Below are 18,011 nucleotides of genomic sequence, written 5' to 3'. Positions count from 1 at the left end.
TCATGAAGATCTCCCACAGATTTCCACAGAGAGGGATTTGGAGGCTAGTGCTACCTTGAATTTGGCTGGGGACAAAGTCAGGGAATAACATTTGGGCGTGCCCGGGTGTATGAAGCTCTCTGTGCTTCCTGTGTTGAACAGGCAGCCAGTGGTGTGGTCATTAACCACTCAATGTCCATCATTGATCATCCCAGCTGGTGTGGTCTACTCTCATCCAGTGCAATGGAAGCCAATGTCAACTCACTGTCCAAATCACTGCTGCTATGTCGTTGGGTTGGCTGCACCAAGATAGCCGCCTGGGAGATCATGAAGATGGCCACTCCTATGGATCATACACAGTGGAGTCCGGAAGAGAAACCAAATGTGACATACCTCTGTGTCATTGCGACCCAGCCCAGAAGTTTGGTTCTCAGCAACCAGAAATTATGGCGAAAGTGGGTCAACCCAAGATGGCGATGTGGATCACGGTCTGCACATGGCACTGCTAGAGTGGGGCTTACAGTGACAAACCCCAGCATGGTGTCCTTTCCTCTGACAGTTTGAGCAGGTTGTGCAATGAGCTGGACAGAACTTTCGTGGGTGTGTGCTTTGGCCACAGTGGTTGCACCACGTGTGCTCGGCGATGGCAGGTCCAGTCAGGGGCCCTGAGTCCCAAGATGGCATTGCCTGTTCTCCTGGCCTGGTGGTCCACTGAGTAGTCTTCCGTGTTCTGTTGTGCCATCTCCATTGCTTGGGCCATCTGCACCATTTGCTGTAGGGACCGATCACCTTTCTCCAGAAGTTGTTCCCATATGTGATGGGAGTGGAAGCCAGCAACCTGCCCATTGCGGATGAACACCTCCTGGTAGGTCGCTGCAGTCACATTCCTGCACCCGCAGTCTCGCCCCAGCTCCCACATGGCCCTCATGACTGACTCACCTAAGCCTTAGCGTCAGGAGCCCAGATGGAAGCACGCGTACATCGCATTCCTCACAGCTCCATATTGCTGTCAGAATAGGGCCATTGCCTCTTCGTATCTAGTGCAGTCACAAATTATTGGGTACAGAGCTGAAAAGAGCAGGTTGTACTGATCACTATCAGCTATGATTTTGTGGCACCTCAGGTCTGCCTTCAAACAGTGTAGCCACATAACAAACTTCATGGAGGCCTCTGGTTCCTTTGGATCAATCTCCAGCTTCTCCAGTCAGATTGCCTTATCCATGGCACTTTAAAATTCTGATTGATAAAGTGAAGCGCAATCAATGACCACTCGCAGACACAAAGCAATAAGTCAAAGGCTTTATTAATCAGGAGACCCAGATATGCCTCTACGAGCTGCTGGAACATGTCCAAGCTAGGTATGAGGGAGGGGACTAGGGCTCTCAGCCTTTATTAGAGGATCTTATGGGGAGGGGCTACAGGTACAGAAGGAGGGCCAGCCTGCCCAGCCCAGTGAGGACATGCCTGGACATGCCCGCAGTACCATGTTCCACTACATATGCCTTAATTCAAACCAATAGATTTCCCTACAGCCAGGAGTGCACATTGAGTTCCTCTCTATTCATCAGGTTTAGGAGCTAGTAAAGATTATAGATGCTATTTGAACATTAATTGTTACTGTTTATTTTCAAAAAAATTCTCTGAGAGTTTTTTAACAAAAACCAAGTCTGCATATTCTGTCACTCCCAATATGAATCCTTTCAGTTTGATATTCATCCCACCCATAGTTATAACCATCAATTATGTGTTCACGGTACAGACTATAGAATCCATTTCCTCCATTGACCACCCTTTCCAATCACCCATTCATTATCATCTACTTTCTTAGCACCAATTTATCATAATCCTATTTCTCTCCGTCTCAAGGAGTTTTCCTTTTGCATCTACACATGGCCTTCAATATATCTCAAGATTCCATCCTTGAGACTTCATTTATATTGCCAAATCTGACCAATATTATATGAATTCATTTTCTCAACATCTACAGTGAGACTCAATTTTACATTTGCAATATCTCAATATCATGTGTGTTGCTGTGATGTTTGCTGAAAAAAGGCTTTGGATGAATTGATCCTTCACCCAAGCACATAAATCTATATCCTCTCACCTGACAAATGTGCATCTTTGCAGTCTACCTGAAACAAAACTATTTTGTGCTAAAATTTCACCTGAAAGGGAAGAAAAAATACAGCCATTTTTCAACTGTCTTGCAAGACACACAGGACTACTTTCCAAGTCACTTTGGCAGTAATTTTACAGTCTTGATTATGTTCAATTATGCAGACAAGCAATAACTGGAATTTTTATTTCTTGTGCCTTTCAATACCAAATATATAAAAAGTTTAGTGGCTAGCATCTGTTGTATGCTGAGTTTTGCTGCACGTCATGAGATTTGATAAAGTTGCTTCCAGAAGGTGGTTAAGGATTTGGAGTGATATTGGTATTGAATAAATGATAAGTAAAGGCCCTTTGCTCTTTGGAAATGAGAAGGGATTCTGAGGGGGGTTGATTGATTTAAAACACAAAAGTGGGACAGTGAAACCTGCAGTTTTCAGACACCATATTGGAGATAGAGAAGACTAGCCCAGGTCTTCAATAAACATATTCAGAAAGTAGCTGAAGGAATAGAGAGGTAGTGGAGGAGGTGGTGCCTACTCTCATTCAACACAAGATCCAAGGACCAGGATACCACTCTGAAGTTAATTGAATTCACATCCATCACTGAGGTAAGAGAATGCTTCTTCTAGTGCACTGTTTAGACTCTGTTCACTGCTCTTTCTTACTAAAAAATATCCATTGACAGAAATCAAATTAACATTCCTCTGTTCCAGCCATTTTCAACTTTTTTTTTTGGCTATGGCTCCCTTAGGACTCTGTTCAATGTTTATTAGGCCCTCTTCCCTGTGAAGCAGTCAAGTTTAGTTAGTTTCTTCTGTACTTCTCTCCTACAGCCTATATAAACCGCTTAAAAATTATTTTATGATTTCAGTCTGTGGCTCTCCCCTTAAAGGGGGTCTTTATGTCTCCTGGTGAGAATATCTGCTCTATTCTACCAAACCAATATCCATTTATCTTCACTGCAAATCTCGCCCAACCATCTCAACTTAGCAGCCTGTCACTAGTATATTTCCATCTGGCTGCATCATGCAATGTTCTTGGGTAAATGGTGCTAACCGTTGATCTTCAGTTAGTAGCAAAGATCATTAAAGAATATGGTATCATACCATCCAATTCATCTTCTCAAATATTAATTTTCTCTCACTTTACATTTCTTTTAGGCAAACTACAGATGAAGTAAACATACATCTCTTAGCCACCCACTCCCCACTTCACTATAACCCTGTCCTACCCTTTCTAGTGTAACCAAGAAATACAATCGAGTCGGCTGACAGACAGAGTAGCAGAAAGACAAGTAACATAATACTTCTAACTACTAGTTCAGAGCCTGAATGGTGGGAGTTGCACTTGGTGGTACATGAAGTAAAGTGATACTGTCCTTGCCCTGTGTAACTGGAATGCTAGAGAAATCTTAAATATAGAACCATAGAAAATTGGAGTAGAACAGGCCATCCAAATTCACTACCCTGTTCCATCTTTCTCCTTATTTTCTTTAATCCCTCTTGCCTGAAGAAAAATATCCAATTTATTCTTGAATATATTTAATAATTTGGCTTCAACAATTTTCTGTAGTAGAGAATTCTACATGGTCATCACTATATAGGAAAAGAAATGTCTCTTAATCTCAACCTTAAATGGTTTTCCCAGGTCCTGGACTCAAGTTTATCAGGGACATCCTACACCCAATCTGTCCCATCCTGTTACCAATTTTAGATTCTGTGGCTGAGTGAATCTTCACTGAACATCCTGCTGAGCAAGAGCATCTTCGAATAAGGAGTTCAAAGCTGCACACAATACTCCAGGTGGAATTTCTGTAAGTCTCTCATGGTCACAGCAAGATGGGCTAATCTAAGAAATTGACATCTGACTAAACCTTTTTTTTTAGTAACTTTAATCTGTTCTTTTCACAAATTTTGTGTCAAAATTGTGCAATAGAAGCAAGTCAACTGCACCAATATTTTGTATGGGAATGGTTTTCTTCCATCTTCCCATGAAGTGAGACAGACCAGATCTGTGTCTGCATTCCCCTTATTTTGCTTTGCATAGTTGAAAGATCAGTTAAATCTTATTTACTGCTCAACGCAGCATTAGTGCAATTAGTGCATTTCTTTGGCTGGCAAACAAGGTATGAGTGCCATTTTTCAGGAGTATAGGTATGTTATCAAACACTCTTGCAAATTCCTACAGGTGTACTGGGGAGAGCATTCTGACTGGTTGCATCACTATCTGGTATGGAGGTGCCAATGTTCAGGAGAGGAAAAGACGCGCTCGTGAACTCGGCCAATGCCATCATGGGCATCAGTCTTCACTCCATCAAGGACATCGACAAGCATCGCTCTCTTAAGAAAGCAGCCTCTATCCTTAAGGATCCCCACCACCTAAGCTACCATCGGGAAGGAGGTACAGGAGCCTGAAGGCAAACACCCAGTGGCTCAAAAGCAGCTTCTTCCACTATGCAATCAGATTTCTGAATGGACTACCTCACTTTCTCTGCACTGTAATGCTGTCACAAAACAATGAATTTTGTGACATGTTCCTGACAATAAATTCTATTTCTAAATTCTAAATAAAGTTTTAGTTTCCTAACTACAGGAAATATATCAATACAATTGAAAAAGTGCAAAGAAGATTTAGTAGGATGTGGCCAAGACATGAAGAACTGAGTGACAGGGAAAGGTTAAACAGGTTAAAACCTTATTTATGGAACTTAGAAAAATTAGGGGAGATTTGATAGAGGCATACAAAATTATGATGGGTAAAGTAAATGCAAGTGGGCTTTTTCCACTGAGGTGTGATGAAATACAAACCAGAGGATTTGGGTTAAGTGTGAAAGGGGAGAAATTCAGGGGGAACATTAGGGCAGATGCAAAGGTGCCCACCTCAGTTGAGTCCTGAACCACTCTGGATTACAGAAGCACAGAGCAGTGGGCTGGATAGCAGCCACAAGTGTAACTTGAATTGAGTGTAACGCATGCGCTGGGAGCAGTATGCCGCACAGTGGTGAGTAGGGAATTGCAAGCCAGCCGCCGAAAAATATTCCTTCCTTTTAAGGAAGATATGCAAATAAAAGAGCGAAAGGAAAATTCGTAAAATAGCAACTGAAAAGAAAGAAATAAAAGAAAAAGCATGAACGTGGAACTTATCATGGACTGCTGGTACAAAATAATATTTTACAGTTATGGGTCATGACAATGTTAAGGGGTAACGTTAGAGGTTGGGTAAGCACAAGCAGCGAGCAGAAAGCATACTTACCTGGCAGGGGAGAGACCGTGATCAAAAAGGCGGTTCTCCCAGGATGAGGCTATCCCATTGCACTTCGGGTGTGCTGACGCCTGCGATGTCCCCAAATGCGGGATACTCGACTGCAAAATTTGTGGTAGTGGGGGACTGCGTTCGCGCTCTCCCCTGGTTTACAGTATAAAAATAGATGCGTTTTCTGAACAGCTGAGGCTTTGTGGGGTCTTCTGGCTGTCATGCTTAAGGTTATAGTCATGTTATCAAGACCACATTAAGAGAAGGCTTATATAGTTTACTCTGAATTTTCTTTTATCTTCAATTAGCTTCGTATTCAAGGACTTGCTGGTATACTTTATAAAATAGATTTCTCACTATAGCTCAGTACACATGATGTAAAAAAAATAAACATGAGTGGATGGGTCACGTCTCCAGAATGGAGGACCATCGCCTTCCCAAGATCGTGTTATATGGCGAGCGCTCCACTGGCCACCGTGACAGAGGTGCACCAAAGAAAAGGTACAACGACTGCCTAAAGAAATCTCTTGATGCCTGCCACATTGACCACCGCCAGTGGGCTGATAACGCCTCAAACCGTGCATCTTGGCGCCTCACAGTTTGGCGGGCAGCAACCTCCTTTGAAGAACACCGCAGAGCCCACCTCACTGACAAAAGGCAAAGGAGGAAAAACCCAACACCCAACCCCAACCAACCAATTTTCCCCTGCAACTGCTGCAATCGTGTCTGCCTGTCCCGCATCGGACTTGTCAGCCACAAACGAGCCTGCAGCTGACGTGGACTTTTTAACCCCTCCATAAATCTTCGTCCGCGAAGCCAAGCCAAAGAAAAGAAAGAGAGTCTTTGTTTCTGGACTACTCACCCTTCATTAAAGCTTCATGTCATGAACAGATCCCATCAAGAAAACTAAAAAATGTAAATTCACCTAATTCAATAATCTGACAATAGTAAAAGATAGTATCAATAACAGCAGGCAATTTATTGTGAAAAAAATCTAATATCCTTTTGGGAAAAATTTCACTATCCTCAACTTGCCTACCCTAGATGGGACTCCAGATCCATAACCATGTGGTGGTGATGCATTCTGAAATGGCCTTTATGGTTTTTACATAGAATATATGTTTTTTTCTCCATTCAAAAATGTCTTCCTATCTTCCAGAATGGCTGTTCACACACGAATGACTAAAACTCAAAATCTCGGTTTCGTTATGTGAGTTTAGACTGAATATCGGAAGTGTGGTAATTAAAGAGGTGGGGCTACATTCCGCGCAGACCAAACAGAATCTGGTCAGGGACCTGATCTCGATGGAGTTCAGGAGGTTCCGACTTTTTATGAAGTGGCACAATCTCATGACTCCAGGGTGGCAGAGGTCGCCGTGGAGGGACTGGAGGCGCCTGAGATGCATGCTGGCGCACGTCCCCTGAACTAGGGTATCTGGGGGGGGGGGGGGGGGGGGGCGGGCGGTCATTGAGTTTGCCTGTCCGGTATAGGATATCCTAGTTATAGGTGGAGAGCTCGATTCTCCATCTCAGGATTTTATCATTCTTGATTTAACCCCGCAATTAGATGTTGAACATAAAGGTTCATTGGTCCATGAGCAGGGTAAATCTTTTCCCAGCCAGGTAATGACTCCAATGGTGTACTGCCTCAATGATCGCCTGTGCTTCCTTCTCGACAGAGGAGTGCCATGGCTCAGGGTGCAGAAAAAAATGCCACTGGTCGACCTACCAGGTTGAGAGTGGTGGCCAGCATGAAGTCAGAGGCATCGCTTTCCATCTGGAACGGGGTAAATTCGTCCATGGCATGCTCGTGGCTTTAGTGGTGCCTGTCTACCATCCGATCCATCTCCCTTTGGATCACTGAGACTCCGTTGGTGGCTCCAAAGGGGTCCCTGAGGAAGTGATAAAGCCTACCATCTGCTTCAAAGGCAGTGTATTTGCAGTCCCCCGGGCGAAGGGGGAATTGGTGGTACGCCAATTTCAGGTCAATTGCGGAGTTCACTTTGAACTGGGCTATTTTATTGACCATATTGGCTATCCAGGGGAGGGGAAGCATCTAGTTGGCTGAAGGGGTTGACCGTCTAGCTGTAATCTATCACCATGCGGGGTTTGCTTTCACCCCAACCACCATGACCTGGGCCCACCACGAGCTCGAACTGGGAGTTATGATCCCCTCCACCAGGAGTTGCTGCACCTTGGACTTTATAAATGCCTGATTCTTGGCACTTTAGTGCCTGCTTTTCGTCATGATGGGTCGGTAGTCCAGGGTCAGGTTCTCAAATGATGACGGAGGGAATATGCGGAGGGTGGAGAGGCCGCAGGCGGGGGCTGGCTGTCAGAGTTTCGAGTTGGGGGTTATATACCATATACCATTTTGGGTGGTTGCGGTCCTCCGAACCCATTGTTACACTCTTAAACTGGCTCTGGAAGTCGAGGCCCAGGAGCATTCACCCCCCACCTTTAATAACACTGCACAGTACCCCCAGATCTCCGAGGATTGATCCTTTGCAGTCATAGAGATAGTGCCACTCGTGGGTCTGACAGAGAGAGAGTTTCTGGGCAGTGTCCAGGTGGATAAAGCTCTCTGTGATCCCACTGTCGAACAGGTAGCTCGCCCATTTTCCATTTACTTCGATCTCCATCATCAAGTGATGATCAGATGAGGTCTGCACTGGTTCAGGGTCATGGAAGTCAGGATCAGGTCATTGTTGTCGCTGTCGGAAGGGAGGCCTGACCGGTAAGATGGCGGCCTTCATGTTGACCACTTTGTCACATTGGAGGAAGAAGGAGGAAGTGACGTTGACCAGGCAGTGGAAGGTGGAGATGATGCCACCCAGGAAGGCAGAGGAGACGCTGAGTAAGATGGCAACTCCTGGGTCGTGCATGTGGTCAAGCCGTTTGAGGCTGGACATGACGTCAGCAACATGCTGCTTGCTCGGGAGAGTTTGGACGACTTACAGACACACTGGTAATGCCCTTTATTTCTGCATCCTGAGTAGATTGCCTCCTTAGCCGGAAAGAATCATCTGGGATGTTTCAGCTGGCTGCAGTAGTGGCACCTCGGGTGTCTGATCGCGGTGGTGGCAGCGATGGGGTCATGGCTCGCTATCGCAGAGGCCTTCTGTGACACTGGCTCCCAATATGGTGGCGCTCATGGTACGCACACGAAGGCCCCGTTCTTACCAGCGATCTCGTCAGTGTTGCGTAGGGCCGAGTTGAGGGTCCTGGCAAGCTGGAAGGCTCTCTTCAGGGGTAGCTTGTCCTCCTCAAGCAGTTGCTGACGAATGTAGTCAGACCTCACTTGGACCAGCTCCAACACACACTGGGCTATGGACACGGGGGCTGTAGCAGTGCCCCAGCAGTCTCTCCCCAGGTCATACAGTGCTCAGAGGAACTCGTCCATGGACTTATTGGGTTGCTGTCTCCTCAAGGCCAGTCGATACTGTGAGTACACTTCATTCACCTGGGGTCGGTAGAGGTTGCGAAGCTCAGCCATGACCTCTGGGTAGGTCATTCAGCTCCGGATCACCAGGTTCGCTTGGTGGACCTTGAGTTTCTTTTTATCCGAGTCCACTGCTCATACCGTTCGGCAGCTCTGGGCGTCTGGATCGATTTCAAGGTGGTCGAGTCTCAGTTGCTTGTCCATCCCGTGTGGAAAATTAATGTGTATTAAATTGATCCGCACTATCAATGACTCTAAAGACTGAGTGAGGAACAATAAGCTTTAATACATATTAGATTTTGGCTGGCCTAACTCACTGTGCTTGAAAAAATGGAAAAGGACAGGGACATTGAGCTTTATGGCCAGGCCACAAGGGGAGGGGTTACATGGGATTGAGTCATCAGTGGGCAGGCTAGCCACTTATGTACAGAGCAACAGCATATATATATGTGGCAGGCTGAAAACACAGGCACATTACTGTTTGGGGCAACACAGCTTTATTCCACTCACATAAAAATCTAGATGGCTGCTGGATCATATTCTACTGATTTCTTGCAGTTCAAAATTAATTTTATTAGCTACCTCAAATTAAATAATTTTTTTCTGGAATTAAGTGATTTATGAATACTTTTCTAATTTTATCTCCTGATTTTGCAAGATATCTCGCTACACTAAATATTTTAACTATTGCTCCAACGTACCATTTCTGGGTGTCACATTTGCCAGATGGCATCAACAAACAAACTCTATCATGTTGTTTGAGTTATCTTTCTTTACAACATGAGTAATTCTTTTGTTTCAGTTTCAACTGCCAGTCTAATGAAAGAGAATGAACTTCCCTCAAGGTTTGGCTGAGCCATTAGAGTCATGCAGCATGGAAACAGGTCCTTTATCTTTACAAGATAAAGGACACTGTTGACCTGCTGAGTTTCTCCAGCATTGTGTTTTTACTTCAATCACAGTGTCTGCAGACTTTAAGTTTTACTCATTAACCATGATACTCATCTTAAGAATGAATATTATTCGGCACCATATAACAGGACTTAAGTCCCATTGAATATTTATCTTCATCTTCAGTCTATGCCCTCATGAGTTTGAACTCTCCCACCTTGGGAAAAAGTTCATGACAATTTACCTTATCTCTGCCCGTCATTATTTTAATAAACTTTTATCAGGTCTCCCCTTAGCTTTCCACACCCCAGGTAGAACGTTTTAGCCCAGCCAGCCTCTCCTTGTGACTCAAGCTATCCTGCCCCTTTTCTGCCCCCATCCAGCTTCCTGTGACTGGGCAATCAGAACTACACACTCTGGAAATGTATTTTTACATTTTGTACAGTTATAACACGTCCTAACTCTTGTCCTCAATGCTCAGATTTCTGAATATTAAGACACTGAATGAAGATGGTACTGGAAAAGAGCATTGACGTGTAAGATCAAACATCATCTTGGTGGATGGAGAAGTGGATTTGCCTACACCTTCAACTATTTCTTGTGTTCTTGTATTAGGGAAACAAAAGGATGTGGGGATAGTTCGGGAAATTGACTCTGAGATTAAGACCAGCCAAAATCATGAACTATTGACCAGGCAGCAGGGGACAAATGGCTAAATTCTCCTTCATTTCTTCTGTTGCAATGTTCTAATATTTTTAATAAAAATATTTATAAAAATGATAAATTTTTTTAAAAAACATTAATTTTGAGAAAGTATAAAAAGTAAATGACTTTGGCATTCTGCTCAAGAATTGTACATTTCAGAACCGGATTTAACTTCCATTGGGGATAGCTTCTCTAATACAGGCATGGTGAATCCAGTTTTATCATTCTTATTGGCTTTTCTGCTATGTGTGGTTAACCTAACACAGTCAACACAATAGTAAAGCAGCTCTTCCAATCAGCTCTTCCAATCTTAAAAGCACTAACTCAATATTTTTGATATCAATAACTCAATCTCATTCAGAACGCTTTGGTGGAACCTGCATTCACTCTCCACCAAATACATATCGTAGGATCACCTTGGGCTGGGGTCCAATAGTCAGTTAACAAGGGGTAAATTCCATGACACCACATTGTGTAGTGAAGAATAAAGTTTCAATGTGAATGAGGTTGTGGTACTGAACCCCAGCCTGAACATGAGAAAACAATGAATGTTCATAGATCTGCCCTCTTAGGTTTTCAGGTGTGTAGTTTGGAGATGACATACTGTAGGTATGATATATGCAACTCAGTCAATGCCAAGTTCTTACTAGAGTAGACATGGTGAACCAAGCATTCCTGGATATAGTCCCAGGAATGAGAGTGCAAGGGCATTGCAATTGGAACCAAAGGGGGCAATGAAAGCTATTGGCAGCATTGCCACAGCCAGTCCCTCCACTGTGATCTGCTGCTGTGCATGAACAGCAACGTGCACAAATTCCTGTCCCCTGTCTCTGAGGAGAAGCTGCCTTGCAGGGCTAGTGGTGGGCAGAGTGCAGTAAGCAGTGTGCCTGATTTGCTCCAATCTGGAGATTTCTCCATTGTAACAAAACCAGTTCAAAACCAATTGAGCCTGTTAAATCTCAAGGCCTGGAAGAACAGAAAGTGGGGAATACAAAACATTCATCACCTTTAACAGGAGATAATGAGATCTGGTCAGTCTATCCAAACATGAAGCAGGTGCCAGCAGAGCCCAGCTTTTTGGTTCAACACAAAATCAGAAATATTGTATTATCATTTCTTACAGTAAAAGACACATATAGTGACTGGAAATTTATAACTTGGATGACTAATTTATTTACTGGATTTGAATTTGGCATTTCTGTTAAGTTCTATCACTAAGCTGTGAACACGAGCCTCTTAGCATAGAAAATGGGAAGTTGGTTCCTGTTATTGAAAGAGCAGGCAAACTGCATCAGTACAGAGACAGTTAATGCTGCAATGATTCTGCAGCATGGTTAGCAGAGCGGTTAGCTCAACGCTGTAACAGAGCCTGTGACCCAGGTTCAAATTCAGAGCTGTCTGTAAAGAGCTTGGGTTTCCAACGGGTGCTCTGGTTTCCTCCCATGCTTCAAAACGTTCGGGGGTTGTTGGTGAATTTGGTGTAATTGGGCAGCATGGGCTCATGGGCAGGAAGGGCCTGCTACAGTGCTGTATGTCTAAAAAATAATTTTTCTGGGGGCTGAGGAGTATAAATGTTAATGGGTGACGCAGGGCACATTTCTGTAGGCAGCCTTCAGAAATGAAAGGCCTGCCATTTCCTTCTATTGTTCCTTCATTACTTCTTTTCCCTCCTACCCACAGTTTATCTAAATGTATCGGCATATTGTTCTCTGTGTAAGTATGCTTTGTAACAATGTAATAGCTATGAGTTTGAAGATTCAATTTGTACCATAAAACTCCCATAACCCTGCACATTTGAGACTTTGGTGCTGAATTGACAGAAATTCTAGGAAATCGAATATTATTCTTAATATCCCAACTATTATTTTCCATTTTTAAAGTTATGCAATAGAATAATAAATTTTGCAAATAACCAACTACGTTAAAGAAATGTTGGAGGATGGGTGGGATGGGTGCTGGAGCACCCGGAGAAAATCCACGTAGTCATGGGGAGAACATACAAATTCTTTACAGACAGCGGCGGATACAAACCCTAGTCACTGGTGCTGTAAGAGCATTGATTAGCATTATCCGGTCTTAATTTTACTGAGATTCTTTCATACTTCATTTCCAATTAGCCTGGCAATCTGTCTTCCCTGCCAATATGATATACAATGAGCTTTTGTTTTCTGCAATACCCTTTAATGCCACAATGTGGCATTAAATATCTAAATATAGTACATCTTAGAACTCCTCTTTAGCCATAAGGGGGTAATAACCAAATATATTTTTATGTGTTTTTCTTAATTTAAAAAAGAGCCATTTTTTAAAAAAGGCATAAATTGTTCTGTTGATACAACATATGGATTCTGTATCTGTAAGGAACTGTTTATCAGTTTTTAGATTTTGTTGGGCATTCTTAATTTTTCATGGTACGTGTATATGATAAAAAGATAACATTATTATAAAATGCAAGCATATATAACAAAATATTAAAAAATAGTCAGGTAACATCAATTTGAACGATTTACTGTATCACTTGCCATTCTCAAATTATACAGTAGTATTGATTTTCCAAGTTACTACATACAAAAGCCATGGAAAGGACATTGGATGAGCATTTTTTCAAGATCAAGAAAATTACTTGAAAATGTTTAATTCTACAAATGAGGTACAATCCTTGAGAAATAACAATGTAATTTCTATAAATTTAATAAATATAAAGATGAATTTTATATATAAAGAACTAACACTTAATCTACAAAATTAATTAAAGAACAAAAACCACTCAAAGAATTACAAATGAGACACTTTGGATAATGCAATGTATCATAATAAAGTGAGAAATAGAACATAATGGCCAACTAGTACAAATTTTAATTCAAAATCTGAACCATCATATTGGAAGACTTAAAATGTATATTGCTTATATAAATGTATGCAACAACTTTCTGAACTACATTTGATAACAAATACAAAAAAGTCTTAACATTTATGGTGCCACTGTTGTGAATTTGATTCAGTTGAAATATTACATCTGAGTCAAATGTTGTGGCTTGGAGATTTGCTCCAGATTTGAGAACCTAATATTGCCAGTGCCCCCATGAGTTACTGATGGGGAATGCCATATTTTTAAAGTATCATCCTTCCAGTGTGATATGAAATTAAGACTATGACTGTTCTTGTGGTTTTAAAAAAAGTTCCCAATGAATAATTCAAAGAGTAGCTGTGAAAATCTCTCAATTAACATACCTCAATATTCATTCTTACTGAAAATAATTTTAAAAAACCATCTTATGACATTGCTATAAAAATAAAATAATAATAAGTGATAGAGCACGAAAAGTTAGGCAGTGTCTTTGGATCATTGATTATTCAGGAATATGATGGCAGTGGGAAAGAAGCTGTCCTTGTGCCACTGAGTGCTCGTCTTTAGGCTCCTGTATCTTTTCCCTGAAGATAGCAGAGTGAAAGGCCTGGGTGGTGGAGGTCTTTGAGGATAGAAGCTGCTTTTTAAGACTCCACCTCATGTAGATGTCCTCGATGGAGTGAAGTCTGGTGCCTGTGGTGTCGCAGGCCAAGTTAACAACCCTCTAGAGTTTATTCTTGTCCTGAGAGTTGGCACCTCCATACCAAGCAGTGATCCAACCAAACAGAATGCTCTCCACAGTATACCTGTGGAAGTTTACAAGAGTCTTCGGTGACATACCTCAGATACCTCACAAAGTATAGCACCTGGTGAGTCTTCTTTGAGATTGCATCAACATCGAGGCTCCAGGACAGATCCCCAGAGATGTTGTCATCCAGGAATTTGAAGTTCTTGACCCTCTCCACTACTAAGCCCTCAATGAGGACTGGGACATGTTCCCCTGACTTTCTCCTAAAGTCCACAATCATCTCCTTGGTTTTGCTGATGTTAAGCACAAGGTTGCTGTCATTACACCATTCATCAAGCTGATCTATCTCCCTCCTATACGCTTCCTCATTGCCATTTGTGATTCTGCTGACAACTGTGATGTCATCGGAAAACATAGATGGCATTGGAATTGTGCCTGGTCATACAGTCATGATTGTATAAATGAGTAGAGCAGTGGGCTAAGCACGCATCATTGTTGATCAACCTGTGTTGATGATCAGCGAGGAGGAGACATTGTTTCCAATTCATACTGACTGCTTTTCCAATGAGAAAGTCAAGGATCCAGTTGCAGAGTAGGTAGAGAGGTCTAGAGTTTGTAGCTTCCTGACCAGCGCTGAGGGAATAATGGTATTGAAGGCCGAGCTATAGTTGATGAAGAGCAGCTGTATGTATGAATTGCTGTTTTCAGGGTGATCCAGAGCTGAGTGGAGAGTCAGCGATATTGCATCGCTGTGGAGAGATTGTGATGATAGGAGAATTGCAGTGAGTCTAGACTTTTACTTAGGTACATGTTAATTCTGGCCTTGACCAGCCTCTCAAAGCATTTCATCACAATAGAAGTTAGTGCTATTGAGCAGTAGTTGTGGAGGCATCCCATGTACTCTTCTTGGGTACCGGGATGATTGATGCTCTTTTGAAGCTGGTGAGAAGTTGGAAATGTCTGAATACTCCAGCTAGTTGGTTGGTGCAGATTTTAAGTACCCTGCCAGGTACACTGTCAGGGCTTGACACCTTGTGAGGGTTCACCCTTTTGAATGATGTTCTGACATTGCCCTCAGAGACAGATATCACAGGATCCCAAAACTTCCAGGGATTTTAGAATGCATTGTTTGTTTTTTTCTTCTCAAAGCAGGCATAGGTGTTTAGCTCATTGGGTAATGAAGCATCACAAACATCTATAGTGTTTGCCTTCTCTTTATAGGCTGTAATGGCCTGCACTTCCTTCCATAGCTGACGTGTATCTGCTCTGGCTCTAACTTCCTCCAGAATTGCCACTTTGCTTCGGAGATAGCCGTCCGCAGGTTGTACCTGTACTTCTTGTAAAGATCTCAATCCCCAGCCTTAAACGCTGTTGTTATCACCCTCAGCAGGTTGTAGATTCTCTGATTCATCCAGGGCTTCTGGTTGGGGAACACCCAGTATTTGCACATGGGTGCACACTCATCCACACAAGTCTTGATGAAGTCAATGACATCTGTTACATATACATTCCAATCTATAGATTAGTTTTTGAATATGTTCAGGTCCACCAATTCAAAGTAGTCCTGAAAACTATCCTCCCCTCTCTTGACCACACCATTTCAGTCTCTGCTTGTATGCCAGGAGTAGAAGTACAGTCAGATCAGATGTGCCAAAGTATGGTTGTGGTATGGTTCATTACGTGTTTTTCATGGTGGTATATCAGTGGTCGAATGTGTTGGTTCCCCTGGTCTCGCATGTGACATGTTGTTGGTAGTTTGACTTCTTCAGGTTGGCCTAATTGAAGTCTCCTACAATGATCAGAAAGGCGTCTGGATGTGCTGTCTCGTGGCAGTTTATCACAGTGCTCAGTCTCTCCGGGGCCAGCTTGACATTAGCCTGGGCAGAATGTACACTGCGGCCAGGATTATAGCGGTGAACTCCCTCTACAGGTAGAATGGGCAACACTTGATTGCCAGATGTTCCGGGTCTGGGGAGCAGGACTGGGACACGACCATCACGTCTGTGCACCAAGATGAGTTGATCACGATGCAAACGCTGCCTCCCCTGGTTTTTCCAGATGCCAGTGTTCGATCAGCGTGATGGAGAGTGGAGCCTTTGGGCTGTGTCTGGAACGTCTGCATTTAGCCATGTTTCCGTAAAACACCTCACACAGCACTTCCTGATGACTCTCTGAGTTAAAGTTTCTTCTCCAAGGACTGTATATTGTGGTAGGAAGCAAAAGCCTCTGGTCCTGGCATCTCTGCTTGACCTATAGCCCCCCTCTGCGTCCACATGGTCGGGTCTTCTTTACCTGGCTCGTGGGCCCACTGCTGAAGTTGTTGTACCTGCAGGAGTTGTAAATGCAGGAGTTCTTTTTGTACCTGCTGGCATTGTTGTACATGCTTGACCTGTTTAAAACTTTTGCTGAGTTGTTGTACCTGCTTAAGCTGTTTAAAACTCCTGTGGAGTTGTTGTTGTACTTGCATGAGCTGCTTAAAGGTCACCCGGCTGACGAAGATGCCCACTCTGATTCCAAGCAATCTTAGGACTTCCATGCTGCCTGGTAAGCTTGATTTTGTTTCTCGTTTTTTGTTTGATTTTAGAAACCAGTCCCACTACCTTATTTATTATGCAGACCCAATAGTATCATTTGCTGATGGTACTATTAAAGCCATTTCAACTCACCTGGTCAGGGACACACCTAGAGGTATGAGGACATTGTTCCATGTAGTGGTGAGACAAAGAGACAGGGTGGTAAAGAAGGCATTTGTCATGCTTACTTTCATTGGCCAGGGCATTGAATACAGGAGCTGGGATATCATGTTATAACTGTGCAACACGATGGCGAGACTACACTTGGAATATTCTGAGCAGTTTTGTTCACCCAGTTATAGAAAAGATTTGATTAAGCTGAAAAGGGTGCAGAAAAGATTCACGGGAATGTTACTATGACTGGCAGGCTTAAAGTATAAAGAGAGGCTTGATAGGTTTTAACTTTTCTCCCTGGAGTATAAGATGCTGAAAGGGGATCTTAGAAGTATATAAAATCATGAGGGCATAGATAAGGTAAATAGTTGCAGCTTATTTCCCAAGGTAGGGGTCTCTAAAACTAGAGGACATAGATTTAATGAGAGAGGGGAAAGATTTAAGAGACCTGAGGGCGTCTTCCTCACAGAGAGGGTATTAAGTATGTGAAAACAGCTGCCAGAAGAATGGTACTATCATAATGTTTAAAAATATTTTGATGGGTACCTGGATAGGAAGTGTTTTGAGGGATAAGGGCCAAATACAGGGGCAAATGAAACTAGCTTGGAAAGAAAAAGTTTGAAAATCACTGTTTTAATTGTACCTAATTGACTCGTTATGTGCATGGTTTCATAACTCCAAAGGAAATGGGCCAATGACAATTTTTCTCAAGCAAAATATTTTCAGTAACAATTGGGTCTAGAATAGTGATTGTCAACCTTCCCTTCCCACTCACATACTACCTTAAGCAATCCCTTACTAATCACAGAGCACTGATGGCATAGGGATTACTTAAAGTGGTATGTGAGTGGAAGGGAAAAGGTTGAGAACCACTGGCCTAGTCAAAGCCATTTGCCAGGATCCAGACATTAAGGGTTTTACAGCAGGCCAAGAAAAACAAAATATTAACTTATTTGCCAATGACGTACTGATATATCTGATAGACCCAGCAAACTCGTTGTCCAAACTGTGCTTTACCTGGAGGACAATGGGGAGATCTCCGGCTACAAGGTTAATCAGAGCAAGAGTGAACTCATGGCACTCACTAAGGGGGATTACAGTCAATGCTAAGAAAACAGTTATTTAAAGTGGCCACAAAATTGGATCAGTATCTGGGAGTCAGAATAGATAATAACTTTAGAGAATTGAGAGTACTTAAATAGGTACTTACATCTGGTTTTCAAACTTTTTCTTTCCAAGCTAGACTCATTTTCCCTTATATTTGGCCCTTATCCCTCAAAACACTTCCTATCCAGGTACCCATCAAAATATTTTTAAACATTATGATAGTACCATTTTTCT

The 18,011-nt window shown here is 42.8% G+C and overlaps 1 non-coding gene across 1 annotated transcript; it reads left to right on the top strand.

The window, feature by feature from the left end:
• Positions 1-5,341: 5,341 nt before the first annotated feature.
• Positions 5,342-5,505, top strand: LOC138740171 (U1 spliceosomal RNA). Its single transcript, XR_011342718.1, has one exon. It is a non-coding gene; the product is annotated as a U1 spliceosomal RNA (small nuclear RNA).
• The last annotated feature ends 12,506 nt before the right edge of the window (positions 5,506-18,011 follow it).

Source organism: Narcine bancroftii, chromosome 7 (assembly GCF_036971445.1).
Source record: "Narcine bancroftii isolate sNarBan1 chromosome 7, sNarBan1.hap1, whole genome shotgun sequence".
In the NCBI taxonomy this organism is placed as follows: domain Eukaryota; kingdom Metazoa; phylum Chordata; class Chondrichthyes; order Torpediniformes; family Narcinidae; genus Narcine; species Narcine bancroftii.
The sequence above is the reverse complement of the archived record's forward strand: the minus strand, read 5'-3'. Positions and strand labels throughout refer to the sequence as shown.